Raw genomic sequence first — 8,025 nt, 5'->3', positions numbered from 1 at the left:
TTGAACACATTAGCTTTTGCAGGGTTTGGCATTTGTGTTTTTCTTAAATTCATAAAAGACTGTACTTTTATTTCAAGGTATTTTGGTTTTACTTGGAAACAATTAATCATCTTGCCACTCGATTGGTGTGTGATCTGCTCTCTGAGCTCCCTTTGTAAGTTGACTATAAAGATCACTGGAATCCTATGATCCTAAAATTCTCTTTTTTTTATTCTCTCCCCCTTCCTGCACAGAAATACTACCTACTGCATGAAGGTTTCCATGTCACTAATTGTAGCTGAAAATGAAACAGGACTCTGTTACAATTCAAGAATGAAATACTTTGAAAAGGCTGAGCTCAGCAAAAATAAAGAAATAACGTGTCCAGACATAGAGGATTTCAGTGTTCCAAACAGGGAACCTGTAGTATGGTATAAGGTAAGACTCTCTGTTTACTATATACAACTCAATTGTGCCAAGTGTTGCCTGACTGTTTATAGTAATATTTGACTAAACGTTCTGTAGCTTAATGGTTAGAGCGTTCGCCTTGCAAGCGAGGACCTGGGTTCAATTCCTGGGAAGGGCAAAACGTTGTGCAAATTTCCTTACTCCTATATTTACCTAGCAGTAATCAGGAACCCAGTTATTAGTCGGTTGGTGGATCACTTTTCTGAGGATAATAATGCCTTAAAAAAATAGCAACAATTTGGTCACTTTGTCCATGACTGTTTGTGGGACATTGCTGGGTGCAATTGGCTGCCATGTTTCGCCCACAAAATATAGTCAATTCACTTTACAGTATATTCTGTACAGAGTTTTGAGACATCTCGAAGACGTGACAAGGCACTATATCAAATGATTATTATAAAATTTGCTCCAAGATTGCAAACAGTTACATTTCAATATTATGTGGTGTTTGAACAGGAATGCAAGACAAAAGCATGGAGACAATCTATTGTCCAAAAGCAAGACACACTCCTGATCCGTGAAGTTAGAGAAGATGATATTGGAAATTACACATGTGAACTGAAGTTTGGGGAATTTGTGATAAGAAGGACGACAGAATTAACGGTTACAGGTAGGTGCTCGAAATCAAAATCTTTTTCAGTTATGTGATTTATTTTAATTTATTGCTTCTGATGATCAATTATGATGAGTTATTATTTAGGAGATTTGCTTCTAAGGATTGTCTTGTTGTAGCTGTAGGTTGCTTGCATTTATTTTATTATTGTTATAATTCAGACCGGCTTATAATAATTGGTACAAGTTACTTTACCTCCCTGTTCTGAATGTTTTATTTCCCCTTTGAACCAAATCAGAACATATAGATAATGTTTCAATGAACTTTATGCATTTGCTATCAGATGCCCATTGCATTCACTGACAAGTTCCGTGCTTGTGTGGACAACTCATCCTGACATGACAGCAGCAATCTTTGATAGTGGAAACAAAGAGGGGAAAGAACAATGTAAAGATGCAAAACAAAAGCTGGTCAGCGATGAATTCGAGGCATACACTGATCCCTTTGAGGATCTGGGCTTACAGATTCACTCATAGATTCACTAGTTGTGCATATATTGGCCACAAAACCAACTTGGGACCATGAAGCTAATACACTCATGACTATTAATTTTTCTTTATATAAAATTAGAAAGAAGGTTTAACTGATTTATTTTTCTTCAAGGAACATAAAACTTGGTAAAGGTCTACTGATATATTTTCTTTCACTGAGCATTTTCTATAATCAATATTGTAACTTATGTAGAGTGTTATGTCCAATGTTGTAACCAAATTCCCTTACTTGGAAGATGTGTTGCAACCAATAAGTGGTCTGGATACTTCAGAAAATGTTTGATAATCAATTTTGTGAGGTCCACAAATATTAATTCAACAGCCTGAAAGTTGTCACAATAAAATAATTGATGCTATCTTCCCAAATTGATGGACATAAAGAGAGAGGGAAATTGCTTTGCTGTCCACCTGTGAGAAGAGGTGACGGATCCTGCGGTTTGGGGGAACCGATATACTGTATTTTTATGTTCGAAGGGAGAAGACACTTAGCATACTTCAGTTTCATGAAAGCCTAAAAATGTAGAGAGCGGAGGAAGACAATTCTAATTTGTCCCATTTTTTGCATGTCAGCACGACATAGACATTTTTAAAGTAATGAAATTCATATTTCATTTTCCAGAATGTCAATGACCAGCCTGAGTCTGCTAAAAGGGCAGTTTGAAATATTCAGATTTTCTATAGCAGCTTCATCTAGACTCCATTGCTGTCATCATGAACCCTTGCCTCTAGTACTTTAGGGACAGTAGCATAACCAGCTGGAAACTTGAGAAATCCTTGGATTGATGTGCAATGGAATTGTTAAATATATATTCTGAAGACATTTTGATCAGTTCGGAGCCTACCTCTGACAGACAGCTTCTACTTAGGGAGCGTACTAGTATCCTCTACTAACAGGTGGAGTCCTGTAGCTCAGTGGTTAGTGCGCTCGCTTTGCAAGCGAGAGACCTGAGTTCAATTCCAGGCAGGGCGAAACCTTGGGCAAGTTTCCTTACTCCACACGCCTAATAATAATCCCTCCAAAACCAAAAACAATAATAAATTGGTCATTTTCAATCTACGACTGTTTGTGGGACATTGCTGTGCGCAATTGGCTGCCGCGTTCGCCCACAAATATACAGTCAATTCGCTTTACAGTGTGTTCTGTGAAGCGCTTTGGGACGTCCTCCCGACGTGAAAAGCGCTATATCAAATGCAAGGATTATTATTATTATTAATACAGTCATGGTGTGTTGCTCTTCTAAACAATTAACTGTAATCTGATCAGACAAAAAATATTGTGATCCTTTCTATCTTTCAACCCACTGCAGAAGTGTGCCTTGGTAGTGTCTACTGATTATAATGGACTACAAATAGCAATACAGAAACAATTGTGTAGCATTTATAAAATTCCTAAACACACACTGTTCTTTGTTTTAGGATCACCAGTAGGTGGCACCCCTTTTTGTTCAAGTGGTGTGCTCCTTTCAAGGGCCAAGGACTGCCATGTTGTTAAACTAAAATGGGAGCCCTCAGACCTTGTGGACCAACCTACTTAGTTGGAGGGGGTGCTACCTGCTGGTGTTCCTATACGTGTTCCTTAAATAAGGAACGGAACACATTTTGAAATCACAATTATTTATTAAAAACACTTCAGTCTTAACCCATTAATTAGCTGAAAGTATGAATGGGTTGAGGAATATGTATCATGTGTATCTATTACTTGAGTAGCACCAAGCAGCTTGAATTTGATTTCTTAGTCTGGAACACCATTTAGTCTTATCATTTAAGATCACATTGATCTTACATTTTTACACGAATTTGGTAGCCATTTATCCAGAACCCCCTTTTAACTTTAGACCGAATTGGAGAAGTTTACACACCTTGCTGTGACTTTAAATTGTAAGGCAAAATTGGCCTTACAAACTTGGTAGGAATTCAGTCCAAGAGTCCTTTAATCAAGACTTGCAATTCTATTAATTGAACATTCAATTTGGCAAAGAAAATTATTCAATAAACTAAACTATTCATATAATTAGAATAAATATAAGAGGAGACTCACCTCCCAGAGCTTGAGCAATGCAACCTCCAACCAGAACCTGACCCGGAACCGTTCTCTTCCCCCAGTCAGACACGTCCTCACTCACACATGGCCAATTGAACAATCTCCAGTGAACTATCTGGGGAGGTAGTGAGGCGAGGGGAGGGGGAAGGAGGAGAGGATGGCAACAACATTCACGTTGCACTGTAGAAGGAGGTGATGCGTTTATTCGGACACAGATTAATTGGTTTTATACAAAAGTCACAGGAAAATGATCCAATAAACCAAATTATTTATATATCCAGTATTCAATTTATTTATATTCTTAGAAATAGTTTAGGAATCCTAAATTCTATAAACTAAGTTATTAAATTATCCAAATTCAGTTAATTGAATTTCACTGTACTTGGTGTCCTGCTCCCAGTATTTTTCCCGATACCATCTTGACTTCCGAACAGGAAACTGATTTTAATATAGTCTGTTACCTGATATAGACCATTCAATACAGCTGTAACTCTACATAAGGAAATTACCCCCCATTCCACCACCCGCTGCCTAAGCTCGGCTGGCTCCAGCCTCCTGTTTGTCACTTGTGTCCCTCCGTTACACCATCGGTGGCCATACCTTCAGCCACTACGTCCCAAAATTCTGGAACTCTCTCCCTCAATTCCTCCACCTTGTCCCCTCCCTCCCCACTTTTGAATCATGCCTAGTGTCCTTCCTTTTTCATCACGCCTCCCTTCTCCCTATCCCACTGGCTCATTGCCAGACTCCACCACTGTCAAGCGCTCCAGGATGCTACCCCATATGAAGGGCGCTATATAAATGCAAGTTGTTGTTGTTTTCTCCCTTCCTGGCCTTGGAGACCTGGAGGTAATTCTCATTCCTCTACAATGACCTTCACTTAGTTCCACTAAATCAGTCGGGATCAACGATCTAACCTGGGGACCCAGATCTTTATAGCTGTGTATCATACTGGGCAGTGGCTTTTATCAAGTCAACCATTTGGAGAATTATCTGTTCCTTTTAATGCTATTTAATTGTTATAATTTCACTATCCCTGTCAAATGTGCAGCGATTTAAATACCATGTCTAGAACCATCTGCACCTCACCTCCTCCTAGTGAGTTATTTGCTTTCTTCCCAGCCATCTGTTTACAGTATTTTCTGAGTTTTTCGCTTCTCCTCCATGGAAGTGTATTTATTTTGTCTGCAGTCTCTTGCTTGACCTTTTTATCGTGACATCCCTCCTCCCTTCTACCTTCCATTTCAGCTTCATCTTACAAAGATCTCAGTGTGAACATTGAGGTTGATAATCACAGATTAATCTCCCAGTGACAGTGACCTTTGATAGACTGCAGCAAACAGCAATAGCTTTCCAACCACTGCAACTCCACTCACCATAAAGGAATCATTATCCATTTTCTGAGATAATAATCCCTTCACTTTTTTTAAAAATAGTAAGAATTTGGTCACTCAATCCATAACTCTTTGTGGGACACTGCCCAATTTGCTGCTGTGTTTCACCCACAAAATATACAGTCACTTCACTTTACAGTATGTTCTGTGAAGCGCTTTGAAAGTCTCAAAGGCGTGATAAGGCGCTATATCAAATACAAGGATTATTATTATAGGTCACCACAAAAATCTTTCAAGTTAAACAAAAAGCAACTAATAATGTGACAACCTACTTCATGAGCATTTGTCATGCTTATGAATTATATTGTCCTGCATCACAAGATAGTTTATTTTCCCTTGATATACTGTTATCTGACATTTATCGTCTATAAATCTACTAAATTATAACATTTGATTAAGGTACAACACAGATAAATCAACCTCAGTGTTGTCCTGAAGGGCCATGTAAGGATCACACTGCAGTGCATCAATGGAGATAATGTGGTTCTCCAAAAGGAAAAAAAAATTGTCTTTTAAATGAGGAAAGAATTGTTCAATGGAGAGTGAAAGAAGGATGTACTGAATTGCTCCTGAATCCCATCGTAATTAAGATTGTTTGTAACATTTGTTCACACAATGAAATCTTTCCTTTGCTCATAGAAACAGTCACTACAGTTGCCAGTAATTATTTGTGAAATCCTTGATAAGGTGCTTTAAAATAGCAAGTTCTTTCTTTTATTACTAGATGGATTTTAACATGGTAGTTGTCAAATGAGAATCTTAGAATCATAGAATTGTACAGCACAAAAAGAGGCCATTCGGCCCATCGAGTTTGTGCCGGCTCTTTGAATAGAGCAATTAATGTCAGTTCCACTCCCCAGCCCTTTCCCCATAATCCTGCAAACCCGTCCTCCTCAAATACCCGTCCACCGCGTTTTTAAAAGTAGTTATCGAATCGGCCTCCACCACCCTTTCAGGCAATCTTCCAATCGTATGCCAACGTACAAGTCAAAGTCAATGCTCTGTAGTCCACATTACTGTACTCAACTTTATAAATAAATGTGGCCTAATGAGATACAATCATATTCAGCTAGTTCCAGTCTTTAATAATCATAATCCTTGCTTTTGAAACAGTGCATTATCATGTTGAAAGCGCTTTACTGTAATTACCTTTAAGTGTGGTGACTGTATTTGTAGGTAAATGCAAAGGTTGATTTGCGCATAGTAACAAACAGCAAGGAGGTGAATCATGAATTTAATCCCAGGACTTGTTGGCCGGGACACCAGGGAAAAGTCCCTTCTCTGCTTTAATCGTGCTATGGTTTCTTTAACCCAAACAGGCAGATGAGACTTTGGTTTAACATTTCATTTGAAGAACGGCTCCTCTGAAATGCAGTGGTTCCCCTGGACTACCATGGAGTGTCAGCCTGGATTATGAGGACCATGAGGTTAAAAGCTCTGACACAGGATTTACACTGGCAACCCTCTGATCCTGAGGCAAGAGTGTTAACTGAGTGTTAACTAGGCTGATACTTCACAAAGAAGTGATGTCAGTGATGCTTCCTGCAGAACTGACAATCCAGAAGTCGATTTTTGTTCTTTTTAAAGTGGCATCAAAGATATTGTACCCAGGCAATTGTGCTACGTAATTTAATCCTAATAAATTAATGTGAATATTTAGTCCATGTGTTTGAGTTTACTGTGTACAGCCACGGTACAGTAAAACTCACATAAGTCATATCAGTCAGGGCCATAACATTCAATATGATTTACCTGAAATCCAAATTGTGGGCAAACTACAAATCGAATAAGTAAGATCTAATCAATAATCTGCACGGCGCATGAGTAATTTAATGCAGCCGGTAAGTGTGCATGTGGTACCTCGTCATTGGAGCCGGTAAGTGTGCATGTGGTGACGAGTCAAGGCTACGTTTCCTGATTTCAGTGCATCTTACCCGTTGGAGCATGCCCACTTACCAGCAAGCATTGAATCGCAGGAAATGGAAGTTCTTTTGCGCATCAGGCAATGGTTCAAGACTATGTTTCCCGCGATTCATTGCAGCTGGCCGGTAAGTGCACATGGTTGTGGAGTCCTGTAGCTCAGTGGTTAGAGCACTCGCTTTGCAAGTGAGAGACCGGAGTTCAATTCCAGTCAGGGCGAAACCTTGGGCAAGTTTCCTTACTCCACACGCCTAATAATAATCCCTCCAAAAAAACAAAATAATAATAAATTGGTCATTTTCAATCTACGACTGTTTGTGGGACATTGCTGTGCGCAATTGGCTGCCGCGTTCGCCCACAAATATACAGTCAATTCACTTTACAGTGTGTTCTGTGAAGCGCTTTGGGACGTCCTCCCGACGTGAAAAGCGCTATATCAAATGCAAGGATTATTATTATTATTATTAATCCAGCAAATCTACCTCTTCAACTTTTATTTTTCTCTTCAATGTAAAAAAAAAGAAAAAAAAACATGTTTTAACACTATATTTAAGTGAGTTAATTGGCTCTTGCTTTGAGTGATCCCAATTTATCTTTTGGTGAAGATAAAGAAAAGAATCATGAGATTATTATCATTTCAGTAAAGGACTATAAGCACATTCCAGAAGAAAACATTATGATTCTCACTGCCGAAGGTAGCCTTAACTACAGGCTACAGCTAATGTTTTGTAGACTCTTCCACTGAAATGTAATTAATGATTGTCTTTTCACAGATTCAGTGTGCCATATGCCAAAAAGCTTTAATTTATCACACAAATGTACAGTGATGATATTCCAAATTCAGGTTAAAAGACAATTCCAAACCTAGACAAATTTTAGTAATTGTGTGATTCTTAAAGGAATCTTTGACTGTGATGCTTTGAGTTCTATACCAAAATTTACAAGAATCATAACACTCATTCAATTAACAGTTTTGCATTTATACAATGTGAGCCATGCATTGAGTAATTCAGAGCTGTAATTTAAATATAAACATCACAGAATTTCCTAAAGTATATGCCATTTCAGATTATTTTCCAAAAATAAACTTAGATTATAGTCACATCAAAGAAGTACAAT

At 38.4% G+C, this 8,025-nt stretch overlaps 1 long non-coding RNA gene across 1 annotated transcript in view; it reads left to right on the top strand.

Annotated features, from left to right (window-relative positions):
- The first annotated feature begins 393 nt into the window (after positions 1–393).
- The window catches only part of LOC103186407, a 100,773-nt gene continuing 93,141 nt past the window's right edge, over positions 394–8,025 (top strand). The window contains exons 1-2 of the long non-coding RNA XR_006085065.1: positions 394–417; positions 904–1,057. This is a non-coding gene — a long non-coding RNA (uncharacterized LOC103186407). The remainder of the gene's footprint in view (positions 418–903; positions 1,058–8,025) is intronic.

Source organism: Callorhinchus milii, unplaced genomic scaffold (assembly GCF_018977255.1).
Source record: "Callorhinchus milii isolate IMCB2004 unplaced genomic scaffold, IMCB_Cmil_1.0 Scaffold4, whole genome shotgun sequence".
Taxonomy (NCBI): Eukaryota; Metazoa; Chordata; class Chondrichthyes; order Chimaeriformes; family Callorhinchidae; genus Callorhinchus; species Callorhinchus milii.
This window is presented reverse-complemented; position numbering and strand designations above follow the sequence as displayed.